At 31.0% G+C, this 13,113-nt stretch overlaps 1 pseudogene; it reads right to left on the bottom strand.

Annotated features, from left to right (window-relative positions):
- Positions 1–10,061: 10,061 nt before the first annotated feature.
- On the bottom strand, positions 10,062–11,833 carry LOC113689138 (UDP-glycosyltransferase 71E1-like; annotated as a pseudogene).
- Between the last annotated feature and the right edge of the window lie 1,280 nt (positions 11,834–13,113).

Raw genomic sequence — 13,113 nt, 5'->3', positions numbered from 1 at the left:
TATATCTTATCCGTTTACATGCAAAGCAGATGTGATGCCTTTCACTAGTGAATCGAACAAAAATCAAAACTACCATGTTTCCAGGATTTTTACTTGATAAATTTAAATTTACTATCAATAAATTGCTTAGCAGTGTTGAATTGTGAAATTTTATTATCAGTAATCAAGCTAATCATCAAAGTCAATATAAAGTAGTTTCTTTCTCGTTTTTATATTTAATTATATTTATTTAGGGTTAAATGCACTTAACTCTCCTCAATTTTATCTGCAGTTGCACTTTATGCATTTGAACTCATTAAATAGGCATTTTGTCCCCTTACTTGATGTTTTAGAACAAAAGTACTCTAACCAATATTAAAAGTTCAGGGGATAAAGTGCGATGCAAAGTAACATTGTGAGAGTTTTATATCTATTTATAACTTTCCAAAGTTATAGTGTCCTTCGTGTTATTACATTCCTATTTAAAGATGGCAGCGGAGCAAATTTGAAATGGGAGGAGCACCCTCAACTGATCCGGTCTCCAAAAACTCCCTAGCCCCCTCCCCATGCCCACTATCTCTCCCCCTTGCGCCCTGCTAGCTCTGGGGTGTCCCTATCTCGCACCTCCAGCATTTTTATTTTTTTTTGCTTGATTTTAATTTTTTATATATGTAATACACTAATAATGAACTTGCTAATAATTGTTTTACATTTTTTGCTCGAAAATTCAACATGAAATAAGGTTTAAAAATTATTTTGATCTTTTGAATTTATTTCTCTATATCTGATTTTATATAAAATCAATCGATTATCGTACTTTTTTTTATATATCTATAAACAACATCAAAATAGAAAAAATAAACTAACGTAACAAAATTATTGGTTAATGACAATAAATTAACTAGAAATATTGCATTAATTTATTACCAAAAAAATCATATTATTGATTTTAATATTACATACATATAGTTTTATTGTATTGTATATTTTTACGTTCTGCATATCTAAATATATAATATTAAATTACTAGCGGGGAGCATGATAGGGGTATTTTTCCCGTCCTTCCAACCCATTCAAAGCGGCAGGAGAAAGGTCTCCCCCGACCTTATTGGCCATGGCCCATGGATATCCACCCTATTGTCATATTGAATCCTATTTTTAAATTTATAAAATCACAATTAACAATTGCTGAGAGCCTCTGGTGATGCACCGCATCTGTAGTTGTTACTTGTTAGGACCAATTAGGGATAATTTCAAAAACCTCCCTTGAGGTTTTTAACAATTTCATTTAGCTTCTTTGAGCTTTTGAAAATTACATATATCTCTTTTGTCGTTTAAAATGATAATACTACCTTAAATGCTTTAATGAAATTTCCTTGTTTGGTATGCTTATACTTAAAATTACTTTTAAAATTATTTTTTCATTCTTTTTCCATCTTATTCATTTTTTTAATTTTTTTGCCAATAAAACTGTAGAACTACCACTATTCCCTCTAGTTTCCACTATAACCAAATGTCAAATTAGTGAATTTTTTAATGAGTTAACTTATATGTAATCCAATGTTTTTACTGATCTTTTTTTTTCTAATTTTTTGGTATTAAAATTAACAATAAATACAAAAGAAATGGCCCAAAACTACTACTAAATTATGATTATCCCACTACTCGAAAAATTCATAAACTCTAAATGAATTATAACAACATTTTCTTTTCTATCTTATAATCTAAATCCATAATAGAATACCATCAAAAGTATCCTATCATAGTGATAAAATTGTTATTATAGTTGTTTATCAAATAGTAGGTATGGACATGAAAAATTTGGTACCTTTTCCTTATAATTATATTAGATAATCTTATAATTGTATACAGAAATAAATTAAAGCTCATTACACAAGCGCATATTTGAGTATTCATTTAAAAATTTGATCAAGTAAATATTATTTTACTAACACTATCAAATCAAGGGAAGTAGGTGTAGTTTTTCAAAACTCAGGGGAGCTCAATGAAATTGTCAAAAACCTCGAGGAGGTATCTGAAATTATCCCTATTAATTATTGGAGACTAGTTATAGGTTAAAGGGGGATAATGTAATTATTCTCTTCATTACTTCTGAGGTTGAAGTAGTTAACCAGCAGATTTGATAGTAGGAAACATTCGTAGATGTTCTTGGTACTATAGTTTTCTCTTTGATGTTTAAATATATTTGGAACTTTACCGTGAAAATTTTTATTAAGGGCCTGTTTGGCACCCTAGTTTTTTACCAAGTTTTTTAGCTACTAGTTTTTTAACAACTTTTGCTACAGGAACCCCAAAAAACTTTTCAAAGTTTTTTACCTAAACACTTTAAAAATCTATACACAAAAAATTTCTCAAAAACTTTTCTTCCTCCCTCACCCAACCCACCACACCAGACACCGCCTCCACCATCTCTCCCGGCGCCGATCACCTATTCCGGCGCCGCCGGTAACCTCAAAATTTTTTTTTGAATTTTTGAGTCCCTCACCCTCAAAAATTTATTATATATATAATATATTTATAATATTATATATTTATTTAAACATATTATAAATGTTTTATTTTATTTAAAATATATTTTTACATATTTATATAAATATTATATGCCATATAAATTAATATTAATATAAATATGTAATTATACATTTATATAAATATTATATATTATACATTTATATAAATATTATATATTTAATAAATATAATAAATATTATATATATTACACATTTATGTATATATATTTATGTATATTTATATACAATTATATTATGTATTATGTTATTATGTATAACATAATACATTTATACATAATACTAATACATTTATACATTTATATTAATTATATTAATACATTTATACATAATATTATATATTTATATATTTACAATATATTAATTTATATATTTATATAATATTCATTTATAATAATATACAATTATTACATTTGTAAATATATTTATATTATGTATTATATATAATATAATACATTTATATATTTTTATATAACTATATAAATATATTTATTTATAAATATATTATAAATGCATAAATATATATAAATATTTAAACAATAAAAATTATAAAAAATATTAATTATACATTTATACATAATATTAATACATTTATACATTTATATAATATTCATTTATAGTATATATATTTATATTAATTATACATTTATACATATATGTATATTATGTATTATATATAATATAATACATTTATATATTTTTATATAACTATATAAATATATTTATTTATAAATATTTATAAATGTATTATAAATGCATAAATACATATAAATATTTAAACAATAAAAATTATTAATTATAAACAATATTAATTATACATTTATACATAATATTAATACATTTATATATTTATATTAATTATATTAATACATTTATACATAATCATCATATACATTTATAAATTATAATTTATACATTTATATAATATTCATTTATAATTTATACATTTATATTAATTATACATGTATACATTTATAAATATATGTATATTACGTATTATGTATAATATAATATATTTTTATATTTTTATATAAATATATAAATATATTTATTTCTAAATATTTATAAATGTATTATAAATGCATAAATGTTTAAAAATATAAAAATTATAAATTATAAAATACTCAATAATATGTTTTAAAAATACCTCTAAAAATAATCCAAAAAATGTCTACAGTAACATTTCAAAAACTTCTACAAAAAAAAGTTTTTCACTTTACAAAAACTTCTACAACATTTTTTCAAAAACTTCTACAGTGCACTACAGTAAAGTTTTTGACAAACTCCCAAAAAACTCAGGTTCCAAACAGGCCCTAAATTTTTAGATTTCTGTTACTAGTGTAGATTTTAATATTTAATGAAATATGAATTGTTTTATATAAAAAAAATTATGAATCTAATCGTTAGAACAACTTCTGCTATACTGTTCACAAAAATGTCCGTTCTTAAAAGCATTGCAAAAATTTTATTGTGATTTTTTCACTTTTAAAACAGTAAAATCACCGCAATGAGTTGTTTCCACTTTCCAGCCATTGAAATTGTGAACTTGGGGAAAATTCAAGCACTCGAAGTCTGCAACATATCCAGAGAAAACCCACTTCAAAATGCGGGGATCCAAGATTTTGGACTATTAATTTCAGACTCCTCGCTTGAGGTTTTTAATATATTTTATTGTCCTCCCTAAAGTTTTGAAAATATTATTAACCTCCTTGAAACTCTAATTTTCTTGTAACCATTCAACTCAATTTAGAAAGAAACACAATAAAAAATTGATTTCAGGAGAGAGAAGATTTTGTAATTTAACAAGTGCCCCTTAACTATTGCTCACCATAAACAAGATAAAATAAGCCAAATTACTTTTTTTTTTTTTTTTTTACTGTATGCATGATCCAATTCATTCTTTTCACTTTCTAGTCTATTATTAGCTATAATCAAAAAGAAATTTCCATCATCTGCTACTAAAAAATAATAGCTTTCAAAGTTTAACAAAAAAAAAACTCTTTTCTCCTATCTTAAGACGCTGTTATTACCACAATTTTGAGAGGAATTAGACCTTGCCTTAGCCTCTTAAACACCTAGTTTTGAACTTTTAACCAGTATTTCTGTCCAAACAAGTCTCTCATGTCTTATTCCTATTTTTTGTCAAGCATATCAATTTAAAAAAAGGGTGCCTAGTATTTGGCACTCGTTTCAATTCAATGATAAATTGGTTATGTTTCCACATTTCAAATTATGACTAATGCAATGAACAAATGACTTAATTTTTTTCTATGGACAAAACTATGTAAAACCAACTAAGTTGTAAAGGTAGCAGAGTCAATGATGTAGGCACTGGATCCCAAATAACTAACATGAAGGTAAGTAATGTTTCTACAATTTTAGAAGACAATATGAAATGGTCAAAACCTCGATGGCAGTTTCTAAAATTATCCCAATAATATAAGGAAAAGGGAATATTGACCCAAAAAAATCCTTTCCAAGTTGTGGCTTATATCACATGAAATACTTGTGTCACGGTTGCATAACATAGTTGTATCACCGTCCAATAGGCTCCGATTGTATCTCAACTTCTAGCAGAACTGGCTATGCTCTAATTTCTGCAGCTTCATGGAAAATTTGAGGTTATTTAATTACACGTTACCCCTCTAAATTGGGTCTACTTTAAATATGTACACTGCAGCACCTACTATGATCAATCAAAGAATAGAGATAATCTTCTTTTGTTTAGAGATTTCAATGATAATGACATTAAAGGCCACCGATAATGGCTGTATGAACAATATGTTACCCTTTACATGAGTACATAAAGTATTTACTAGGTGGAGAAATAACATGCTGATGTGACATGTATGCAACGCGCCTCTCTCTCTAAATTATCAAGTTAGGTGGATGCAGCAATATACGATCAGAAGATGCTGGGAGAAAAGTCTTGAATATTCGCATATGACCAAATCACATTAAGCTATGTTTTCTCTTTTTTCAGATGCCGTTTCAATACGCAAACCTACCTTTATCTAAAATATATAAAAGGGGAAGGGGGAATAGCTATAGTACAATCATAGGTCGATTTCGATGATAATTCTGATGGCTTCGTGGGTGTCTTGGTCTTTCCACCGCGCATGACCTGCAATGTGTTCTTGCCTCTTCCGTCCTTCTATTATTGCTTCTGTTATTACAATCACAAATCAGATATGTTAGATATTATAATGGCCAACAAAGATATTGCGCTTTAATGGCCCTGCACCATCCCTGCTTTAGTTGTCGTCTGTCTTCAGCCTTTCCTCTGTCCGTGTTGCCATCGTTGTGCAGCACTCATGCAATACAAACTACACCCATGGAATAGAAAGATATATAAAATGGAATATATTTACCTTATTATCCTTGTATAACCTTTACTTTGCTATTCCTGCCCTTATACTTTATTTTCATAACATAAGTTCAATGTGCCTTTTAAAGTGTTTACCCTTACGGTACATTTGTCCATGTGTGTGTTCCACGTACTTTGTGCTCGAGTGTCTGCCTTTGTGCAACAATTTGAATTGGTCATTTCTTACACAATTTGAATTGCTCATTAATTAGTGACAGTGATTGTTTAACAACTACTCCTTTTTAATTAGTTATATTTTAGATATTTGTCATTTTTCAACCCACTACACATTTTTTTCCTTCCTTACAAATTATCAAGGTTCTATATGTGTCGTTTTTCAACCCACTATACATTTTTATCCTTTCTTACCAATTACTCCCTCCGTCCCGAAAAGTTTGTCACTTTACGGGACTCCAACTTATTATCAACAGTGCTCAATTTTTGAAAAATTCATCCGTGTTTTTCATGTTACCCTTCGTTTAAACACAAAAGCTGCAGAATAGATGGTCAAAATGTGATAGTGGGATCCATATGTTTATTGATTGGCATGTGACTTATTCTAATTTGAAGTAGAGTGTGAAGCCACGGACAGCAATCATTTCACGTTGGTTGGTGCGTGCAAAACCATCAACTAAACTGGAAAAGTTGCAAGTCTTGACGGAAGACTTTTTGGCCATAATAACACCTGTTTTTTAGTCAGGTGAGACAGGGGTAAGTATCGGAAATTATTGATAAAGTTTACAATCATTTTTGATAAGTGATAAATATTTTGGGACAGACCAAAATAGAAAGCATGACACTTTCAATGGGACGGAGGGAGTATCAAGGTAATTTCTTTATCTCAGACCTATTATCATACCGTCTGAATTTTTTCCCTTCATGCTTTTTGTCCCTCTTTTATACATATTTGCTTTTAGTATTTGTCTTTCCTTCTAGCACTGCTGTTTATGTTTCATTTCTTTTTCCTTCTGTAAAAAACCACCCGCTCAGTACCCGTCTTTGTGTTCCTTGCTCTTCATGTTCTTTTTGCTCCTCCGCCTGACGTGACTTCCATCTGGGTACTGTTATAGTTCCAGCAACGAATATTTTATCTATTGCTTTTTTTTCTTTTTACGTATGCTAGCCATTTGTTTTTCGTTTCTGCCTGTCTTCTGTTTTTTCCCTCATAATTATTTGTATTCTTTTTCTCACTTCATTGAACATCCAGGTTTTATTAATTGCTGAAAGTGACCAAGAGGAAGCAGTTCTTTTCCACCAGCTCTTTCTATTCACCGAAAGTTAGCAACACAAACCAGTTTCCTTCCACGCTAACTGGTATGCATATAACTCTTACCTATAACTCTTACATCATACGTTTCGTTTTTCTTGTCAGCTCAATTGCCAAAAATCATGCCATCATCTTTTGCTTATTATTTCCTCGCTATGCATGTAATCCTTAGCTAATGTCTATAATTTTTGCCTAACTTATATGTGAAAATGATATGGCCATCCTTCTGTTAGGTGGATGCAGCAATATATGATCAGACGATGCTGAGAGAAAAGTCTTGAATATTCGCATATGACCAAACCACCTTAAGCTATGTTTTCTCTTTTTTCAGATACCGTTTCAATACGCAAACCTATCTTTATAATGAGAATAAATGTCAATGCATGCGACAGATTGATGCATAGATTTTAGAGTTTCATGCAGTGGTGGAGCTAGGATAACTTTCCAGTGAGGGCACAAATGATAGAAAAATATTTTAATTTTGCGAGAAGTATTTAATACAATAATAATATTTACAAATCAAATAGCATATGCAGTCAATAAATATGCAAAACACGCAAGGAACCTCTTAATGCGCTATGACTGAAAAGACAAAATCTTTTAGCATAACAAATCCATTCATAGGCTACGAAGCCTTAAAATGTAGTATTAGTACTACATTCATAATAAAGGGATATATGTATTATGTTTGTTATTATTATTTTAAAAATTTTTCTTGTAAATGATGAGATTTAAGAAATCAGGAGGGATTAGAAGCCAGAGCCTCCTCTAAGTTCTAGGGGTATTTTATTTGTTATTTATTTTTTCACTGTCTATATAACTATAGAATTACTTGCAAATATACGAGTTGATTTTTACAATTACTAGGAATAAAAACAAAATTTTTCTTAAACTTAATACCTTAAATGAACAAGTTCATTTGGTCAAAGGGGGCTCGCTTACATATGAGTGGGGTTAAAAAACATTCTTTGAACTTTTTCATATACAAAACTAACTTGTTGCTTTGGCCAATAGGGACACGTGGTATTCGTATGTACGCCCTAAAGATTAGGATCTTTTTTATACAATTTAATTATTTATATTTATTGAATGGCATTTGTCTTATTAATTATCTCGATATTTCAATTAGTATAAACGATACATACATTAATGTAATAATAAAGTATCATAATTATGACAAATATTAACTGGGATTTATTTTAAAGATTTATATTTATAGTATTAATAAATGAGAAACTATTAATACAAATAGATTTTTTTTTATCTGCCAATCATATTTGGCGTGTGGATTTCGATGCCTATTTTATTAATAACGAAATTAGGAAAAAGTACAACGAAGGAGGGGGACATAAAGCCTTTACCTCCTGATATAGAATCTAAAATTACATATACCTATCTTGTCTAAACAAAATAAATCCTTAGCTAATGAAGAAAAATCAGAACTCAATTTGTAAACGTCAAATTGCCCATGTTGAATCCAAGAAGCTACCAAAGCTTCTGCAACATCATTTGCCTCACGGAAACAGTGGAACACTACGGATCCCTCTTAACTGTTGCCCGAATGGCTGCCGGAATCTGAAACCTTCCTTCCAATACCCCAACTAGAACCAGCGAGTCTAGTTCCTAACGCACCTGTGATCTTCCATATTTCTAGCAAAGCTGAAGACCAACTAAAAGTCTAAAAGAGCACGCGCCTCCGCTTGTAAAGAATTTGTCTTGCCAAAGAAATCTGAAAATGCACCGAATTCAATCCTTACAGTTCCTCCTCCACTACCATGGTTCGCTATCACGGGTCACGGTCGCATCGCGGTCTCGATTATTCCACATCTGTTGTGGCATATCGGTTGAATATCGGGTGATACACACATTATAGCACATGAAAGTTTTCAAAAATTTTTAAAAAATTACTAAAATTAGAAAAATACCAAAAAGGTATAATTTAAAAAATATCTGAGTTGACTAGAATATATCAAACGGTATCATGCATCACAAATTCGAATCGGCCAATAACGATCGAGTCAGAGCGAGTCATCGTGGATATAGTAATATCCACAATTTAGGGATCGGTATTGTATCTGTCCCCTCCATTCCGATTACGACTAGGCCGATACGTATCGGTATCGGCCGATATTGCGAACCATATCAACTAGTAACACCTTGCAACACAGCCGAACCACCTGTATTCAGTTTAGCAAACTCAGGAGACGGAAATTGCCACTTAACCATTTTAGAGAGCACCGGTGGCCGATGATATGTCAGTGCAGTAATGACATCTCTCCAATTAGCATGCCAATGACACGTTTTAATGGAACCACCACATCTTGAACCACCAAATGAAAAATCTGCACGACAACAATCCTCCTACTAAAACCGTACCACCTTCTCAAGCATGGCAGGTATCTTGATTGGCTCCATCTATAAGAGTAAACTGTGCTTTAATTGCAATCAAAAAGTGAAAGGCAGTATGCAGTAAGTACCAATTATTGCAAGTAGAACAGCCCGCACCACAACTAGGTGTGAGTAAATGCTGCAAAAGACATACTCTGCTCTCAATGCCGCAGTAAAATTGTCACAATTTGGTCCCATCATTTTTGGTTTAGCACTATAATACTCCCTAAACTTTTACCAACTCCGAAGTTTAATTAATAAGTTTAGCCATTGACTGTTACTATTAACTGAATTGTAAGTCTACATTGCCCTTGCTAGTCCATTTCACAGTCACGGATTGTATTTGACCTACAAAGTACCACGTAGAAGATTAGAATAGCAAAAGAAAGTGTGAAAGGGAAAACAGAAGAAAGCCTAACAAGCAAAAACAGAAAAAAGCACTGATTTTCAGAGTAAAATTGGTTATAGCAGAGTTAATGGATATTAGTAATGGTTGATCTTCAGCTATGGATTTAAGAAAAAGAAGCAATTATGCAATACATTATAACAATTCAGATCTGACAAACAATTATGGAATACTATCTATTACATCTTCAAGAAACAACTTCAAGGAAGCATAGGATGATCCTCCTCCATTTAGAGTCAACCTGCTCTTGTCTCTGATTTCCTTTACCTTGTCTCTGATTTAATCCCTCTTTCAATCACATCTGCACTCAAAATCTCACTATTCACACCCAGTACGAAATCCCTTTTGAAATCTATTTTGATCTCCACTGTCGTTGCCAAGTCCTTCACCATTAAGAACGCATTCATCTGCTGCTCAGCATAAAGTGGCCATGTTGCCACTGGCACACCGCACCAAACACTTTCCAATATTGAGTTCCACCCACAATGAGAAACAAAGCCTCCCACAGCAGGATGGGATAGAACTGCCGCCTGTTGTGCCCATCCAATAACTTTTCCAACGGCTGCAGTTCGTTGCAAGAACCCTTCTGGCAAGACTTCATCCAGGTTCTCATACTTACTTGGAAACTCAAAATTTTCTTTAGGTGAAGGCCTTCTCAATGACCAGAGGAATCGATATCCACTGCGCTCGAGTGCATAGGCAATTTCCTTCACTTGGTCACCGTCAAAACTACCTCCACTACCAAAGCAAAGGAACACAACAGAACATTCTGGCTGAAGATCGAGCCATTTCATAATCATCTCAGTTTCTTGATTTTGACTATTGCTTCCCTTCAGATTCAATACAGGCCCTACTGCATATACTGGTGGGACGGTTTTATCATTGCTCAAGGGGTGAATCGCATGGGATTCTAGCTCAAGGAAAGTGTTAACTATGATTCCCTTGGTCTCCTTGAATCTTCTGACCTGATTGAGGATTATGCCGCCAATTCCTTCCTTGTCAAAGAGTCCCAGAGGCAAAACTTTAGCTGGAACAGGATTGATGTAAGTAGGCACAGCTAAATGAACGTCCGAATTCTCATAACGTCTCAAATCTTGTTTGAGATCATCTCTCAGACTTTGCAAATGGAATATAAGGCCAAGCATCGCAGCACCAGATGTGTAGAATATATAGCAAGGAACTCCAAATTCATTGGCTACATCAATGAAGGAGATACTAAAATCGTAGATGAAGATAAGGTTTGTAAATGTAGACAACCAAAACTACCAATGCCCGTGATGGGGTATTTTTGACGTGCGAGTCCCTCCATAATTTCAAAATTTTCCTTTATCTTTAATCCCCACCATTATTTTTAAAGGATTTACTACAATTCCTTTTGATATCATAACGTTAGAGTCGTTTGAATTGCTATTTTCTGGAATTTTTGCATAAAAAAATATACAGTAACAATTCGATATATGTGAAGTAAAAAGACAAATTAAAAAATGCGTTCATGAAAAACATAAAAATTTTTTGGAGAAAAATTGCAATCCAAACAAGACCTAGATTAGATTTTTCCATTGAAAGTGCGTTTGGATTGAAGATTATTTCACTTTATTTACACTTTATTTACACACACTGATTTGCTTGCATCATCAATACATTTTCCAATCACTTTTTTATCTCACATACATCATATAAAAAAAGGTGCTACAGTACTTTTTCACAAATTTATCTCAAATAATTTACAATCCAAAATTATCTCAAATAAGAGATCATTATTGAGGATACAAATCTAAAAGCAAGTTTCCATAATAGATCATAAAATTTTCCTTTCAAATGATAGAATCACGTCCAACAATTGCCGCAAACCTCTGGTGATCCAATGCATCAGTCATTTTTAATATCAGTTATAGGTGATTGTATGCACACCAACTATGAATATAAACATTATAACAACCTTTGGTTATAAGAAATACCATTTACCTAAATGTCTCTTTATATTTTCTAAAGTATTGCCAAATTTTGAGGGATAACTTTAGAAATTTTCCCTGAGATTTTTGATAATATCATTTAGCACCCTTGAATTTTGAGAGATGTCATTGACCTCCTTTTTTTCAACATATTTCAAGACATATGAGTAAAAATATATTAATTCAAGGCAAAAAACAAAGACAAAAAAATGCATGAAGGCATAAGTTTGATGTGATAAAATATACCAACAATGACTATCAGCAGTATGTTTTTTTGAGGCCCAAAAAAATTAAAAATTTATTTGAAATGTGGTTAAGGTTTGGTGCCCTAAGGACGCTAGATGAGGAATGAGCCCGGTACTATTTTTTAAAAGAAGGTAAAATTCTCATGTGAAAGTGTTGCAATTCAAGAGGTGGGCACTAATTTAAAAACTTTAATATGGATCCAATTTCATTTTTTATGTGCTTATCGTGTGCCAATAGAGCATCAAATAACTTTCTTAAATGTATAGGCATTTTGGTTAACCGAAGGAGTTTTATAGTTGTTTAGAATCTTAAAATTCTTGTTATCCCAATCAATGGCTTGAGTATTAAAAGGAAAAAGAAAAGTTCTGAAAATTATACCAAAAAACTTATTTGAGATTTTTCTTAAGGTACAAACAGCTACTTTCTTAATCTTTATAGCTTTTTAGGTCATATTTATGAAATTTGTAATTTTTGTAGAAGTTTGAATTTTGTATCCAAATCATAACACAAAAACTATTAAAGAATCACTCTACCCAGTTAAAAACTTATAATTTCACTTAACGAATTACATTGGTCAAGTTTTGAAATATTGAGGGATTAAATTTGTATGTTTTGACAATTAAAGAACCACAAGAAAAGGGCAATTTTCTGAAACAAGTTATCTTCTCTCTTAAAATAAATATTCTAATGATATATTTTAAAATGGGTTGAGAATGTAAAAAAAAAAGTTTAAAATAGGGGAATTCAATGATATTTTTAAAATTTTAAGGGTGCTAAATAATCTTGTTAGAAACCATAGGGATGGTTTATGAAATTATCCCAAAATTTATTCCTGATCCTTTTGCGTTGTTGGCAGCCATCGTAATGTCCATTGTAATGTCTAATTCTCTACAACTTGTGGATGTCTCAACCCAGGCCAAGTCTACATCTTATCCAAATTCCAAAGAATACCCACTCCA

The sequence above is a fragment of the Coffea arabica genome, chromosome 5c, assembly GCF_036785885.1.
Source record: "Coffea arabica cultivar ET-39 chromosome 5c, Coffea Arabica ET-39 HiFi, whole genome shotgun sequence".
Taxonomy (NCBI): domain Eukaryota; kingdom Viridiplantae; phylum Streptophyta; class Magnoliopsida; order Gentianales; family Rubiaceae; genus Coffea; species Coffea arabica.
This window is presented reverse-complemented; position numbering and strand designations above follow the sequence as displayed.